This window comes from Dromaius novaehollandiae, chromosome 1, assembly GCF_036370855.1.
Source record: "Dromaius novaehollandiae isolate bDroNov1 chromosome 1, bDroNov1.hap1, whole genome shotgun sequence".
NCBI classification, from domain to species: Eukaryota; Metazoa; Chordata; class Aves; order Casuariiformes; family Dromaiidae; genus Dromaius; species Dromaius novaehollandiae.
In genome coordinates this window covers 43322566-43340954 of record NC_088098.1, presented here as the reverse complement: position 1 = coordinate 43340954, position 18389 = coordinate 43322566, and the positions used below count along the sequence as shown (strand labels likewise).

At 34.4% G+C, this 18389-nt stretch overlaps 1 long non-coding RNA gene across 1 annotated transcript in view; it reads left to right on the top strand.

The window, feature by feature from the left end:
- LOC112981453 (uncharacterized) overlaps positions 1-17898 on the top strand; it is a 66501-nt gene extending 48603 nt beyond the window's left edge. Inside the window, exon 4 of the long non-coding RNA XR_010389403.1 lies at positions 17295-17898. This is a non-coding gene — a long non-coding RNA (uncharacterized LOC112981453). The remainder of the gene's footprint in view (positions 1-17294) is intronic.
- Positions 17899-18389: the final 491 nt, after the last annotated feature.

The window sequence follows — 18389 nt, the reverse complement described above, 5'->3', positions numbered from 1 at the left end:
CAGCAAGATCTTTGTGATTGTGACCCTCCCCGCTTATTGGAGGAAAAGCAATTTACCTTGACAATTGTTTGTGTTGTAGATATTTGAGCTATTCATCAGCTGGTGCTTTGCAGAAGGAGAGGGAGACCTTTGGGGGGTTATTTTTTATGAATATTTCCCCACAGATGGTTTAGGCTGGAGCCTCACTAAAGCGTATAGACAAAGGAACGTTTTTTACTTTTATTACAAAATATTGTATGTAGGCTTAATAGCTTCTGGGAAATTTCTGTGTCTATAAAATAGTTTCAGATTGTAACAGATAGGGCAGGAGAACAATTTTAAGTGTATGTACAAATTCAATTAAATTGCTGTAATTATTGAAGAGAATTTAATCTCTGAGGGGAAAGCAAACTATTTGGCATATCTACAAGGGACAGGAAGCAAATAACATATCCAGTTACATTTCCTTCCTTTTAAATTCTTTGAAGCACCTCCACAAAGTATCTTTCTAACTTGCTCCTTATCTAATACATGCATGCTGTCAGCTGATTTTGAAAAGAGCTTAAGAGGTTTTTTTGGAAAAGACAGAAACCAAAGCATTGAAACTGTCATGGAAATAGCCTGGTTTCAAGATATGTCCTTTTGTTTCTACTAGCAGCTGCACATTTTCCTGCTGGTTGTGTACAAGGGTTTACAGAGTCCGTGATTCTGTAATTCATGAGAAGGGCAATCCTTGCACCCCCCAAGTCTTCTAGGCTTTCTTCTATAAAGCTAAAAATATAGAAAACCAGAAAAATCCGTGTACCTGGTCAGTATTTTAAAGCTACTGTTTCTACATAAAAGAGCACAGAAACTGTAAATTTTATGGTACATTCAATGGTTTTTCTGAACTGAGGAAGGATTAAAGACAGGTCTCCTAATTGCACTTCAGAATCTAGACAAAAAAGAAAGGAGACTCTAACCATTGCAGATGGAGAGTCTTCAGCATATAACACAAGTGTAACCAAAATAGCTTTTGACACAGCCAACAGCAAAGGTAGAGTTCTGGGAGTTTTAGTAGGTGTTCACTCAGGCCACTTTAAATATCATCATTATTAACTTTTTTTGTTCATCCGATCATATAAAAAAGAAAGTGTAACATTATAAAATTTGCCAAGACTACTCTTATCAGTAAAAAAATCCAAAGAGTTGTTTTCATTTTTGAGATCTAGAAAGAATTCTTTCAAAGCCCTAGAAAACATTGTGTTCCAGAAACACGATACCATACAAGCACCTCAATAAATACACAAATTAGTGTGAAAGTTATGCCACTTCAGACAAGTGTCCTAGATGTAGTCTCAGGTTTGGTGCCTAATTCTCCTCTCAGAATTCAAAGGGACACTTGTCAAATCCACTGAAAGAGAGAGAGACATTTATCTGCTGCATCTGATTTAGGATTTTTGAAACCTCTTGTAAGTTCCACCTAGTTAAAAGGCCACTTAAGGGTTTGCTTGCATTTTATAATGTATGCATTATAAATATAAAAAGACAGTATGTATTTCTGAAGAAGAGCTACTTTCTAGTAACAAGATTCTTTAAAAAAGAGCTTAAACCTAATATAACATCATGTACTTCTCCAGTCTCTCTGTATTGGTTTGAGCAATTCATTGTTAGCTGTGCATAGGGGTTCCTAGTCTACAGCTTCTAATGCATGTAATATTTTAAATTTGATGTTTTGAATACTAAGAGAATAACATGGAAAGGAAAAGCAATGCTTCCTTTTTTGGTAGCTGATTCCTCAACTAGTAATTTCATAATTCAGCCAGGTGAAGTTACAGTTAGCAAGTGCTTTCTTTTGTAAAACATCCGTTACACCAAAATCTTTAGAGAAAATGACATGTTTTTGTAAGCCTGTTGAATTAGTGCAGAATATGAGTTTTATATAGCACATGATCATGACAAATAGAGGAAGCAGAAACATGGGCAAGCCTATTTGTCAAACAGCTCTTATTGCGAATTTACAATTAAATTCAGAAACAAAAATCCTTAATCTATTTTCATTGATAAAATAATTATGCAAATAAACTATATGTATAGTTAAATGGCAGGATAATGTCATTATTTCCAGTCTTAGGATGGCAGTGTTCATAAATAATGAACTGCCCAGCAAGGGATAATTAATTGATTGAGCTTTCACTCCTGCTTTCATCTGCCATGCTACTTTACACTACTGCATATATCAGAGACTTCTAAAAAATGACTGAGTTTTATTTGTTTCAGCTACTTCCGTCAGAACTGAATTGAAATGGAAACTGTATAAGGAAGGGTAGAATTCAGCTGAAGAAAAGAAATTAGATTCTAGGAGAACAAAAATTCCTTTGCTCTTTTTTCTTTCTCATTTCCTGGTGCCACTGTCATACAAATCTTCAGTAATAAAATTGCACAAAACCAGAAAAGATCCATCAGAAGAAATGGGAGCTGGTGTTTTCTTTTTACCAAAGAACTTGAAAGTCTGATTGCAAGGATAAATAGGGTGTCATTCCAAATCTGGGGAACTGTACTGTTTTAATTTACTGATCTCCTTGTTTGTAGTTGTCACTTCATTCCTCTCCAGGAAGAATGAATGGTATTCATCACACTTGTCTTAAGGCCTCTGCAGTGTAGCTGTCTACATATGATATGTGACATAATGAACTAGCCATTAAAGGATACTCTTACAGCTACTGGGAAAAAAACCAGATACTTTCAAAGAATCTTCATCTGGCCAGTTTTAGGTGTCTTCTAAATAGGATGAAATGTATAAAAATGCAGAAGTTCTTATTTCTCTCCAATGATTTAAAGAAAGTCTTGTTTAACTTGTTTAGTTCAGATATAGATGTCAACATTATATTAATCTGTAAAAGAATAACCGAATCCCAGTCCATGCAACTGCTCACAATCCTTCTTGGGGTAATAATGTACAATAAACAAAATCATTGCTGCTTAAGAATGTAAATGAGAAGTTGTTTCCCATTTGACAAAATTTCAACGTAGCAGATTGGTTGCTTTTATCAAGAGTTATGAATGTACAATTACAATATACTCATAGTTACCTCCTTTTTCTTAAAGCTAGTATAGAATTTCTTCTTGAGGAAATTGCAGGATTTTGCAATGGACAACTTGTTCTCCTTCATGTGATGTAACTTGAAGTGGTTATATTATGTATACTTTAGAATATTCTTCTGATAAGTTTCCTGGACTGTATTATATCCTGTCTTATAAAATATAAGGAAAAATGTCATTGCTAAATCAATTGTTAATTAAATATACTGTCAAAATATGGTCAAAATATAGTTTGCTGTCCTTCAATGTTCTTCAAGAGAAGAGAAAAAATGTATCAAGATGAATTCTAGTTAAACAAAATGGTAGATTTAAAACCCATATCAAGTCATTCTCTATTTCATTCAAAGTAATTTTATTTTCTTAAGTTCAAATGATAAATTAAATGCATAAAAGTCTATTTTCTCTCCCATGATAATGCATAAATTCTTTCTCAAAAAAGTTTAATTTCTTAATATAATTCATATTTTAGCCTAATAGTGACCTAATTTTTTTTTCAAGGAAAATTCTTTCAGTAGTTTTTTACTTTTAGTCATTTTTATTGATGATAGCTTGTGATTTTATTGATAAGGATCAACTTTATTGATTTTTGCCATAATATAAGTTAGTCAAATGTTTACTTACCTTAATATTAGGGTGTCAAATGATAAAGGACTATCTTCTCTTATTTAATAGCTCATTAAAAAAATGTTTTTCCGTAGCAAGAGATAAGGTTATGAGACAAAAAATAGTAAAATAAGGGTCTGGAATAACATTTTAGAGGTTCATTCTTCTAATAATATAATGTAAATGCTGTGAGAACTCCTTTTTTATGGTGCCACAGTTGGGAGCTAGTCCTGCATAAGTAAGCACATTAATTTCTTATTAAATCATTTATAGTCTTTGTAAGAAGAGAGGAAGATATGTCATGGCTTCTAAAACATAATCCATTTCATCCACATTAGACTGTCTCCCTAAATATCTCTGTATCTGCAGAGAGGGAATCCTGTTAAGTATCTGTCTACCCGTTCTGTTTTTTGTACAGGGAACAAACAGAAAATATCAGATATCTCCAGAACTTTGGATATGGGCTGGAGAATATTTGATTGCTCATACAACCGCACATCCAGGTTACCAACTGCCTAGGAGTTAGGGTACTCTCCAGTGTTATGGGAGTCAAGTTCAAGAGTGCCCAGTCAAAGCAATCCTTATAAGCCAGGTTTCTCATTTTCTGTGCATGTCTTTTAGCTTCTAGTATAGCAGCTTTTAAGGTTTTTATATATTCTTCTTCACCTTCAAGATACATTTTCAATAGCAGTTCTCCAACTAGGGAAGAGTATATCCATCGGAGGGAGTCTGTTGCTAAGGAGTGGCTGAGAGTGGAGCACATATACAGTGGAAAGGGTTTGCCTGGGCAACATGGGGAAATGAAGGACCGAGAAGGAAAAGGCCAGGAGATGGAAGAGACCTGGCTGTTGGGAGCCATGCCACCCCCTCTTAGGATCTGAGTGGAGGCTCCAGGATAGAGTCAATCACTCAGCAGTGAATATCCAAAAAGGTGAAATATTTCCCAGCAACAAAGTCCCAGCCCTTTCCCAAATGTTGTAGATATTCCCAACAACATTTAGGTGGCTTTTGACTCAAAATTTAGGTTGCATCAGACTCAAGGAAGGCATTTCTGAATGTGTAAAGGTGCCTAAACTTGTCCTGAGAGCTTTCAGGCCCAATAATATTAAAGTGCTGGATGTCTATCTAGTTTAGCAAGACACTTCAGAGTCTGATTTAGGTACAGCCTAGACAGACTTAGTCCTATCCCATAATATCTACTTTCAAAAGGTAGAAAATGAGTAGTTACAGAATTACAAATAGAAATTCAGTTTCTAGAACAATACAAGAATAAATATGAATAATAAACCTGCTTTTGGAAAATATCTAGAATGTAATGATGTGATAAGAAACAGTCAACATAGATTTTAAAGAGCAAGTCATATCAAAACAATTTCATTTCCATCTATGACAAGATAATAGACCTTGAGGACTTTGTACCTTGACTCCTGTAAAACTTTAGACTTTGTCTTATGTGATATTTTCATAAGCTATCAAAGGAAATACAGACTACCTATAAGGAGTCTGTAAAAATGTGAAATCACTGAAAGAATACTGTTCAAAACATAGTTACTAAGATCTCTTTTAAGTTTAAGGGCTATATGAGAGGAGTTACGTAAGAACTGTTCTGAACTTGCACATGTGGAAAAGGCAAAAGTCACAGTGGGTTGCTTAAACTGGATTGGCATCAGTACAAGACACAGAATAATCCTTTTGTTCTAGTTAGCAGTGGAAAGGCCTCATCTGGAGCAGTATACAAAGTTTTGGAGACATTACTTGAAGAAAAGTTATGTCTCAATAGAAAAGCCTGTGATCCATTCAAGAGGCCGGGGAAAGCACAGAGTGATCAGAGAGTGGCTAAAGATCAAGAAATAGTAAGTGGTAAGGAAAATTTGAAAGAACTGGTATCTTTTAGTCTACAGGTGAGGCAACGGAGGGCATATATTTTTAGATATGTGAAGAGGTAGAAACGGTAGATATATTAAATATTGTGTTTATATGTAGATATGGTACTGCAAAAAGGAAGGACCTGTTCTCCATAACCAGGAGAACAAAACAAAAAATAATACTCTTATATTGCTACCAGGAAGATTATGTTCGATCTTTTAAACAATTTATCCTGTCTACAAATTTTCCTTTTTGGCAGAGAGGGTAAACACAGACCGCATTAACTATTCTGTTGGCCATCTTTGCTTTGCTTTGTAAGGTGACTGGAGACACCCAGTGCAGACACATCTTGTCTGTCACGCACGCACCCAGGAGAGCTACCAAAATTAGGCACAGCCATCCCAGTTTCTGTTTCTTTTTTGAGTCTTCTGGAATTTCACACATCTTTTGTTTTAAGTTCTTAGAAATAACTAATAGTAGCTCTGAGACTTATGAACTTACGATGAAAACGAACTTATCTGGACTGGTATCTGAAAACATGCTGCTTATTAAAGTCCCTAGCCAGCTCTTTTCCTGCTCTACATGGTATTCTTATTATTTGAACTTGCATTAATTGCAACAGTTATGTAATTTTTAGGATGCAATAAAAGATTAATCAGCTTCAATCTGCAAAACATTTATTTCCCTATTTATAAAGCCAATTTTGTGTGTGAAAATTATGCAACATCCTCCAGACTGGGAGGAAAAGACCAAATGTTCCTGCTTACTTTATATTGGCACAGCTTTTTTAAAAAAAACTTTTATTTTCTGGAAATATTTGAAGCACAAAAGGACTTCTTTTAACACAAGTTTTTATAGTGCTGGAACATTGGATATCTTAAAGTTCTCCCTGGCTTTGGTTCATTTATAGATCTAGAAAACCACAGTTATTCAGAAAGATGACTTATAATGCAGTTCTTGGAAAAACTGAGAGATAATTATTTGGGACCTACTTAGCAGATTAATTCTTTTTTATGAAGTGGATGATATCTCACGCTAAAATTTAACAGGGGTTGGAGAACAGATCAAAAAGAACAAAGAAGCTACTCTGGACAATCTAAAAACAATTTTCATGACTCTAAAAGCTTCATTTTAGGAACTGGACTTTGAAAGAAAAGTGAGAATCCTGTTTCATTTAAATCTGTAGGGAAAGTACAAAATGGACAGAAAAGTTTCAGTGCACCACTGGGCATTCTTTTATACAACTACAGCATGCTTTGTAAGTGATCTATGAGGAAATAAGTGGCATAATCACTGCAGGAAAGGAAGCTTATTGAAATGTGCAAAGAAAAAAAATCACCTTTTATAAAACAGTGCTAATGATTTTCATGCTGTTTTTCCCTTTGTCACCTTCAGTACCTGTTGTACCTCTCTGTGTGCCGATTAAAAATAATACCAGTTATTTTACTTCATTTAATGATCCTATTTTGTATTCTACTCGCATATACGTTTCTACATTACATATATGTGAATCTATATTGATTACAAGAAAACCCCAGCAAATGCTCAGAGCAGACTTCAAGACTGATTTATGGTACTTGTAACAGAAATTTTGGCGAGAAACACATGCTATCATCATTTTTGACTTTGAACCAAAAAAACGTCACCAGGACTTTTAGATATTTATCTGGTGCCAGTCACTGGAATAACTATGCTGATCTCTGCAACCAACTTAATCTCTGGGTATAAATCTAATGGAATGAAATCAGAGGGAATTTTGAGTGAATTGCTCTATATTTTAATCATCACTTACTATTTAAATAGTTAATGAAAAGTCAATTCCACAAGGAGAAACTCAGTTTCATGCAAGACTTCATTATACGTTAATTTTTTCTCACATACCAAAAATCAGACTGCTCTGCAAGTAGTCTGTTAATCACCTAAAACTAAACATTAATCCTGTTAACCTACTTCCAGCGTTTGAAGCTTGTTAAGTTATGTTAATGTCATAGCAATAAAAAAGAAAAAACATAAACCTTTTTGCACTCTCACAAATGTTTTATTCCTCAGAGAGCTATTCATCATTCTCAGAAAATACAGTGTATTTGCAAATCAGAAGACTGCTTTCATTTATGTTTCCAGTACAGCTAAGCTTTCCCTTCCCCCTCCTTTCTTTCTTTTTTTTTCCTTTCAGCTTTCAATAGGCTACCTTCCAAGAATCTGCTAGCAAGTACTAACCAAAATCAAGATCACTACTAAATCTGAGGCACATAGAACAATCCCTAAAATCTGTTTACATTGTAACTTCAGCTCACCTTTAGCAACCCAAATTAATGCAAATTAATGTAATTGGTTTACATATACAGAGCTGTGTCAGTAGCATGCACTATGCTTTCAATACAACCATGTCAGTGATGTGAACAGCTTTTTAAGTTGTTTTAAGCTTATAACGTTGTTTAATAATTTTTATTCATGAGTATTCTAGTCGGAGGACAAACCATATGAGGCACAGAGCCTCGATGAAAGTTATTTGTGAAATTTAAATCTGTTTCTCAGCTTTCTAAATCCCCTCTCACTGCTTGTTATTCATGAACTTCAGCATTTACTTAGAATTTGTCCTTATGTTTCCAAATAACTTGGCTAGCCATAATTAATTTGGAAGCAAGATGGAGAGCCTTTCTCTGTGTCCCATGCTAGTGTATGCCAGAGGAGGCAATAGTGTATTCTAGAAATAACTTCATGTTTTCCATAGCAATGAAGCCTTGGAGTGCTTAGAACTGTCTCCATCAAACTCTCTGGAGTTTTTTATTTCATAAATATTTTAGCATATTTTATTCTACTCTGAAAGACAGAGAATGAAAACCGGAATCATTTTCTTTGCTGTAGGACACTGCATGAAGAATGACATCATTTTATATTGTGCAATCCGCTGCCTCTGTGCTTTTTTAAAAACTGGGAGCATATGAATAGGTGCTATATGTTGATTAGTTGGAGCAGTAATGCCTGCTGTTGTTGATATCGTCGTTGTTGTTATTACCATTTGTTCACTTTCCTCTGTCCATAGAAGTCAGAATGGCATAAAAGTGATATTCAAGCAAAGACAGTATTCAGTAGAAGGCTAACAAATCCATTGTTAGCCTATTAATTGACAACAATCTTTGGCTGAAATCTGCCTTCTTCAGACAAGTAAATGTCATCTTTTTTTTTTTCAGAAAGACTCCATACTGTGCAAATAGATTAAGATGGATTGAATAGACTTCTGAGCTGTGTTCACCAAGCCAACTAACTGAGCTTCATTTCTCCTCTCTCTTGCAGTCAAACTCCCTTCAAGCCACTGTTTCATGCATTTAATAATCCCATTACCGGGACCTAGAGTTACCATATGCCTATGATGGATTCTAAGTGTAACAGAATTGAGAACTTAGATACTTCAATGTACTCATCTGCAGTAACCATATAGGTGGACAATGAAACACAGAGTCCATCAACAATTGATTTTCCAGTGCAAAATGGAATAAGGTGGGAAATGGGCTGATGAGATGAGGAATTTGGGCCTATCTGAAAATTGTAAAGTATGGGGAAAATGGACAAAAACCATTTTTAGAAGTTTCAGAAAGGAAAAAGTATTCTTCAGGAGAATCGGCATTTCATGATGTGGTACACTTTTGGTTTGACAGTCTAGCCATGCACTGATAGCTTTGGAAATCTGCTTTTGGCCAGAACGTAAAGAAATGAGCTATGGATTTTCTTATCTTTCCTGTTTGCTTTGAAAAACACTGAGGCACTCTCAGTGCTAGCCAAGAGTGGTCTTGCTATTCAGTGGACTCAAAGAGGGGTAATGTGGCACCGGAGATGGACATCTGGCACAGAAAGTAGCATGTGGAAAGCTTTTGTGGAAATCCCCCCCCCCAAAAAAAAAGGTTTGTGTTTAATTTGTGGGAAAGTTAATCTAACTCTGCGTACTTGCGTACTTACTTTTTGTTTCTGAGCCAGCTTTCCTATTTCTATTCTCGTGCTTCTGACAAGATCTTGTAAAACTCAAGCATCCTACGGAAAATTTTACATTTTACTTTCTTCCAAAGCTCCATAAATCCAGAGAACTTGTTTTGAACCTCAATACAAAGAAGCCTTTTTAATTATTTTTAATTAATAAACTTAAGTAACCTCTTGCAAAAATTCCATCCACAAATACTCACAGTTTTTAGTTCTAATTGGAACTAGCTTTAGATGATATGTTTCCACGTCATTTTATCTTTTGAAAACCAAATGACTCCAACTGCCTGCATAGAGAAGAGGACAGATATCTAGCTGTTAGCTTTCAAGGAGCAGTAGCTGCACAGGAGCAAATTGCTGGTGGGATTAAAACATAAATGATAAAGAAAAAAATCTAGTTATTTTAGCCTTGTTCAATATTCTTTGTTGAAGTATCTGAGAGCAGTAGAGGAATGATAGCAAAGCAGTACCACCTATTTTATAGTAATGAAACAACTAGATGTTAACTAATTTCATGTTCCTTGAAGACTACCAAAGTTTCTTCAGACTTTTAATTCTAAGTAGTATTTTGATAAAAATTATCACTGGGGATAAAGCTCTCATTTTATAAGAAATCATTTTGTATATATTCACTTGAAATTACTGGGGGCACCATTTCACAATAATATAAATCTTCTTTTTTTGATTTCTTCTTCTCATTTTTTCTTTACCCTTTTTCCTTTATTTTCTTTTTCTCAAATATGATAAATCACAATAGGATTTAAGGGGAAGAAAAGTAGAATTTCCAACAGAGAGCATTCATTTCAAAGAGATAGCTCCATCTAGTGTCATGGTTAGACACCATGATTTTAAATCTATATCATATTCTTTCACAAAATAGATTCTTTCATTTAAATAATTAAGACTTAAATTATTGTCTCATACTGGAAGAATAAAAAGAATCCCAGTTGAATGTGGCATCTGAAATACACAAAGGCAATTGTATAAACACATTTGACAAATATATTCTTCCTGAAGGTGCTGAATTTGCACCATGACAAGTGCTTCTTATACTGTGTCTGCAACTAATTTTAGGATTCTCTGGCTCCAGATGCTCTTGCTATGAGCTGTGGCAGGGAATATTCTGCTGGAGCAAAACATTCATCATCAATTCGCTAAGCCATCACGCCCCATTTAGTTTAGAAATGCTTTAGGATTCTGAATGTGTGTGGTGCAAAGAAATCGTTCTAGTGTGTTCAATAAGGACTCTGATCAGCAGCAGCAGAGTCAGCAAAAGAGCAAGCCCTGACCTGAATATTAGGTTATGATTCTAATATATTTAAGCAATGGCATTCTAACATTTTCCATCCTGATAAATTAACTTATTTATAAATAAATTAATGGTAGAATAATTTGTTTGTCACATCATGGATTTTGCTAGAACATTTGATAGCGTCTCACAAACTTTTACCAGTATAATTAATCGTATTTGCCTTGGTATAAAGGCAGCCATATGAAATGCAAACCACCTGAAGGGGAACAAACAGCAAAGCTACAGTGCTTATACAGTATAAACTTTTACATCTGAGATCTGCAATGAAGTATTGCAGAACTCTGCAACAAAACCCATATTATTTAAGATCTTCATTTATTTTCTGGGGGAAAAAAGAAACAGCACTTTTAATCAGGTTTGCAAATGATATTAAACCAAAAGGTTTGGGGAGCAGAAGTGGGAACAGGGAAATAATGCTAAAGGAACAGGGAAATAATACTGAGGCACATGAAAAGCTAAAAAAATGGGCCTCAGAGGAGCCAAATGAGATTCAAAATATCAAGTAAATAAAATTTAAATGGAGTAAAAAAATAGAAAACAATATTACTGGCAGGTTTTGTGATTGTACTGACAGCAGTTTGCTTTAGAGAAAAGTTTGCAAACCAGAATTCAGAAGTCCTGCGTAAGCCTTCGTCACATATAAAGGAAGGTGCCAAGTTATGAATGAGGAATGTGTTTATTTCCTTCTGTGAAGCTCTGCTGAGGTTTCAGTTCAGGAAACATTCAGTTTACCGACTGTAAGCTTTGACCCTCTTCTGTAAGGGCATTAGATTTTCTACAACCTGCAAAGGGTATTGAATAAAACTCTTCAACAACAGCATTTTGAAAACTGTTCCGGTTGTCTCAGCTGATTTCTTAGAGGCTGTAGGCATGATAAAATACAGGAATAAGTAAACATTGAGAAAGCTTTCACTAAGATTTAAATACTTTTTCCCCAACTTTGGAAGAGTGTCATAAGGCAACATTTTTAATGTTAACTCAGACATTATTTGTAAATCATTTGTTCTAATGTTGGTTTAGATTAGATTTATTACAGAATACACATGGGAAAGGCATGATATAGCCCACCTTACAGTGTTGTTGCACCTTTGCCTACAAATTTTCCGGTGCTATTTAATGCTACAAAGGAGGAATATCCAGAAAAGCTTCTCTTTCAAGAGAAGAGAAAGAGCTTACCACTATGGATATTTAAAGTTTCTTAATTGCATACAGCTTCTGGTAGCTGAATAGAACATAAAGTCCAAGTGGTTTTTAAAAAGTGTCCAGGTGTCTATGTCGATTGGAATTAACAAAGATCAAATCCTCGGTAATTTTCAAAACCTTTTCCACCAACAGGTTGATGCCCTGAAATACAAAATGTGTACTGCCAGATCACAGTAACATCTTATTTATACTCCTTTGTTCCAAGATCTGCCATTCGCATGTATAAATGATAAACTTACACTCGTGACAAATAACATGGCATATATATGTCTAATTTTTAAAGACACCAACATATTACAGTTGGAAAAAATAGTAAAGAGCAGGAGGAACATGAAACTGATTTTTGTGGAAAGATTATAGCTTAAGCAACATTATATATACATATATATATGTATAAAAGCATACACATCATACCTATGAGTAATTTACACATGTACATATTATATATAAATTCACATATGTGCAGCAAGCTTTAGATATCAATTAGAAAAACAACTATACTTATAGACTTGGATAATTTACTGGTATATGGGGAAGGATCACATGAACAACAAAAAAATTATAACAAGATTTTGTTTACTATAGTAATAGTAATATTACTGTAGTAATATGACTTAGTAATAGTAATATAGTATAGTAATAGTTTGTTTCAAAACTTGCTGTTAAAGAGATTTAAATGAAAGATCACACTGACGGTCAGCAAAGTGTACACAGGCCAGCTGGGAACTTTGAGCCATATATGTTAACCATTAGGTTTCTACCTGTAGAATTTCAGTCAGTCAAGGTCAATGAGTAGCGTTTGTCTATATTCTAGAAAATCATCTAATTTTAAATGAAAGACACCAGGAAAAGTAAAATCCACCTCTTTCTTTTCTACCACATTCATGACACATATTCATACATACATATGTAACATATATACATACATATATGACATACATTTCTGAATAGAATTTCTGTACTCTCAGGTCCCAGACAATGATATTGTAACATTTTTCTCACTTAGATTAATGTGCTTTTAATATCTGACAATTTCTTCCTGTGACTACATTATCCAGCATAATCAGATCATCTATCTGTTTTCTCTTTGAGAAAACAAATATGTTTAAAGATATTGACTGACCTAAGTCATTCTAACCTCTATAAGGTTTGTTGTTCTGTTTTGTTTTTGTCATAGCTTGTTTTTCAGCCTCAAACCACTTTTATGAATCTGGTGCACCTTCTCTCATTTTTCAGGGTTCTGTTAAAAATGTAAACAGCTTTTTGCTCATCTTTTAGGCTGTAAAAATGAATTGAAAATAAAGAAAATAGCAGTAGTTTCAATGTGTGTTGTGTGAATGCCACTGTGTGCTAATGTATTTGGGGAAAGGAAACTTTCCTTTGCATCAGAGCCCTTAGGGAGGGCTCTGAAAACATCTGTTGTTTCTTCCTCTTCTGGGAAAATTTACAGTAACTTGTATATGGTAGTATAGTCTCTAAACTAAAATGTAAGTCTCCTTGTTAGGGTCATGAGCTGTCAGTAAGGTTTTGATAGAATGATCAGAAGAACAGCTCTCTGCCTGCCTACCTAAAAACTATTTATTCATGTTGTTATAAGAAGAAAATGAATTTTAATGAACTTTAAATGATGAAATGTTTTGTAAACAGCTCTGCGTTGGAAGGTGCCTGTCTAACATTTAGAACTTATCACATGGTATTGAAAGAAAATACTTCTATGTTTTTAAAATGATTTTGGTGTAATAAGAAGCAAGAGTGCAAATATAGAATTTCATAGAATTAGGAAATGTTAAATATACTTTATATAGCATTTGTTATAGTAAATGTTATCACTTTAAAATACAATAAATTCAATTTTTTATGATTTCCATAAAGAAATCCTGTGCTGATAAAACAAACTACTTCTAAGGAACATTAAGATAATGATAAATGATTTTTACAAAGCATTTTTATTTCTTCTTCTAAAAAACAATTCTACAGACTAACGATTTAAATCCACACAAGTACTGCCAAGAGTATTCAAAAATATCTAATTAATGTGCTTATGCTTTTACGGTATTCCCAAAGACATTTCCTATCATATATTTTTTCTTCCTTCCAGGTACTTGTCTGAATATTTTATCTATAAAGATATTTCAGAAAAAGTGAAAAATGTTTGTACTTTGCAGAAAAGAAGATCTTACCCATCTTGGCAAATTCTCTTTGTAAGATTCAATGCTAGAGTGCGAAGACACAAAGGTCTTAATAAAAATATTGACAACTAAAAATCTAAATTCAGTCCTGACAGTTCAGTCCTGACAGTTCAGTCCTGATATGTCAGGAATCAAAGTAGATGAAGTCTTGTCCTGGGAATTTACCAGTTAACTCTATGATTTTGTGAAATATTTACTCAGATGCACAACTTCAGGTATATTGAAGCCTATGAAACTACTCATAACATTAGCGCGTCCTAAGTAAATGAGGACTCAAAACAAGATTGTCAGTGCAGACCACAAATAGAAATATGATGGATAGCTGATAGTTATATGTAGTACACAACTGAAAGAGGAAAAGTGAAGCAAAATTGATGGACATGATCTATATTATCTATATATATGATTAGAGGTGTCATTTTCAGTGTTCAGGCTTTTTTATAACTATAGGTATGACACAGCATTCCAAAAAGTGATTGGATATTTCCATTTCCATACTTAAAGAGATTTCCATTGCTGTCACTGAACTTCAGGTGTAAGAATATTTAGTACAAGGTAAGGAATTAAAAGAACAACGTATTTTACTTTTTTTTCAGTCTTCTAGCCTGGCTAATATCAGTAAGCAGCTAATTGATGGGTATTTTAACTAATAAATGTGACTATTTATCCAACTGTAGTACTTAGCAAACTGCAGAGAAGTACTTGAGGTTTTGTCATGCTGAGCTGAATGTATCTGAAATTTGGGTAGCAAGTCTTATTGAAGAAGTGACTTGCAGCAGAGAAAGCATTTAGAGCTCAGATAAAAAAGTTCTATGACAGACTTGCAATGTCTCAAACTATAGATGATGCATTAAACATTGAAAAGCGTAAGTTTCCAGAAAGCTGTGCCAAGGAAGAAAGAGGCCTATCTGAGTCCCAGTCAGGTCAAGGCTATTTTTCATTGATGTGGAACGGCCACCCTGTCATTGCCCAAATCTTCAAAGGCAGGGGAAAATCAAAGACGTTTTGAGATCTCCATTCTTTTGAGTCTCGAAGAGCTGTGCTTTGAGGGCAGGGATGTTAGGGAAGCTGTGCTGTTTTTACTTTTTCCCCTCTGGTTTTCATAAACAAAGTAGTCAGTATGGGAAAAAGATGCTGAAGAAACTCACCTTATGTATACAGCAATCACAAACATATTTTAATTTCCCATTTCATGCAAATAGTGTTATGTAGGAAAAATCTCCTGTTGCTTAAATATTCTTCCATCCACAGCTGAACTGAAAAGTACACTTTCAGACAACATCATTTCAGAAAGGTACAAGTTACCTAGTTTTGTGTTTGTCTTGTTAGTGTTTACTAACATGAATTTTTCTCTTAATTTCATCATTTCAAAACAGATATGGAGACATGTAAACAAAACTGATTTTTCAATTACATTTGTTTTTCTATTCAGCAGGTGACCCGAAATTTCTTTAAGTAACTTGAAAATTTATTTAATCTTAAATGGGATACGAGAGGAAAGGTAAGAGGGGAGGGATAAAGAAAGAGAAGGAGGAAAAAGAAAGACAAAACTGTTGAAGACACTTTACTTCTTCTGCTTGAGGAAATTTAGAACTATATCTTTTATCATATAATTCTACAGACCTATTTCCTAGATATTGACTATAGAAACATAGAAATTCTAAACTGTCCCAAAAACTATTGTACTTTATTTAAAATAAATAATTGTGGATAAAAAGTGGAATGGACACTTTTTCTGCTGGTTTTAAAGTTAACTGTCCATTCACCAAATAATGAAACAGTCAGATTCCAGTCCTTAGTCTGTATTTAAACTAAGTGGGACATAGTTTACAGTAGAGGCAGAATATACCATCTCCCAAAATGCTTTTTAATGTGGTGGCTACGGAGTTTTCCCAAGAAAAGAAAGATGCAGATTTAAATCTCTACAAACAGAAGAGTGAATTGAATCTCATTTTTTAGGATATTGGGCGAATATTTTTGCTATTAACTTTTTCAGAAGGAGAGAACACCTGCTGAGTTCTTATGCTATTTGTTCAGCTAAAACTGTTCAGTGAAGCTTTGTGAAATTTATGAATGGTTTTTGGACAATATGAACAATATTTTTAATGAATTGAATAACTCTCTAATTTTTTAACCTCATTTCTAGTGAAGAGTCTTCCTCACCTACAGAAATACCTGAACTCTTTCTTAGCTCTTCCTGCCAGACTTTTGGGGTCTGTAGTTTCAGAGTCTTTCTTCAAAAGACAGAGAGAGCACCTATGCTGACTCTACATCATGTACTCCTAAAACAAGATGGTCTAGGGGTATTATAAGGCTTCAGAGTCATTCAGTAGATAAAAAATCAATTCCTGGATATGATAACTGGTGGGATATTGTAATCCTATTTGCATCATTGAGACAAAGGTACAAGTCCACTCTTTGAAGCTCTGCAGAGCTGAGTAAACTACAGGATGCCTGACCTAAAGCCAGTGGAAATATTAACATAACTTGCTAACAGAGTTTGCATATTTCTGACAGACTTTCTACACGGTGCCATTTTTATGTCTGTAAGAAACAGACAGAAGCTGCAAAACAAGTTTTCATAGGCTTTTGAACATCCGTCAGTTAGTAATCCAGCTGGCAACTACTGGTGTAGATTATACTTAGATCAATGGCTTACATGGAAAAAAGCGCTGAAGCAACCCAGCTCTGTAAAAAGTTACCTTTCAAAACATATATTATTTAATATTGTAGCATCTTGTTAGTGCATTTAAAATGCTGCCTGGCATTTTCTAACTTCTCTGAGAACTGCAAGACTGAGGAAGTCCTGTGCATGGGTGCTCAAGGGGGCTCTAGACGGCGTCTCTGCCCAGTGGCAGCACCATTCAAGTACAGCTCTGCGGCTTCTCAAGGCGAGCCAGCTCTTCAACACGGCACTGTGCCGTGCTGCGAGAGCTGCCCAGCTACTGATGGTGCTACTGTGAGAGTCTCTGTGTTGCCTTCAAAGGCATGATACAAACATGAGTTTCATCAGACCCAAGTTTCTATTTCAATCTAATAGGAGTCTATTTAATATTTATTTTTCGCTCTCTTTCTTTCCTTCTCTCCAGTCCTCCAAGGTATTTGCAAGGACTTCTGAACTCTTTTCCAAAACCAAACCTGTTTGGAGTAGCCTAGAGCTTTTTCTTGCTGCTGTATAATGAATTTTCTTTCCAGACTGCAGCAAAGCAAAGAGGTATGGGGAAACAGACTTTTTGAACGGAAATATGCAGTTTCAAGTGAGTGGAAATAACATAAAAACTTGGATTGAACTCCCAAACAGTTTTAATGGAAAATAATGGGAGCAATAGCATAAATATTTCAGTTCTCCAGATCTTTATCAACCAGGGTCTTTGAGCTTTGTACAAACTTGGTGCCAGCACCACTAAAGTTTGAGAGACTAAACTTTTAGACAGGATGTCTAGATGCTCAGGTTCAGCTACCTCTTGCATTTGATTTGAAGTAGGTTCTTCTATCTGTCTTTCCCTGATAGAAATGTTTTTCTCTTTCCATTTGCACATTGAACTACAAACAGAGATTATTCAAACAGCTCCACTCAGAACAGTGGTACTGCAGGAACAATGGAATTATTTTAGGCTGATTACAGCCAACAGTAAATGCATGGCATAAAACATTTTGACCTTCTCAAACCTTATTATGCTTAGGAGAATATCTTCCAAGAAAAAATGCCATCAGGTTAGACTTTTGTTTTTCTAATGCTTTTAGTCACTTGTTTAAAATTAACAATAATAAAAGAGTGGGATAACATTAAAAAGATCAAAATTACCTAATATAATATAATATATATATATAATACTAGTATAATGTATTGTTAATTGTTAACAAACAATATATTGTATTACTAATATATAGTAATGTCTAGCAGTATATTAAGTATATGATTTTATTATATTAAATAAATGCATCATATAATTAAATATTGTGTATATTGTATATATATGAATTTTAAAGAAAGCACAAATGATAGCAAAAGCATTAGAGAAAAAAAGATAACAGATAATATCAAAAATATAATATTCTTCTTGCCCCATACATTCCACAGAAGGGCAATGCTCTTATAGTAAACTTTATGCATATTTTGTATGGCTGAGAGAAATTTACCTAGAAAAATCTTTATACCTATTCTATAAAGAATATTTATTACT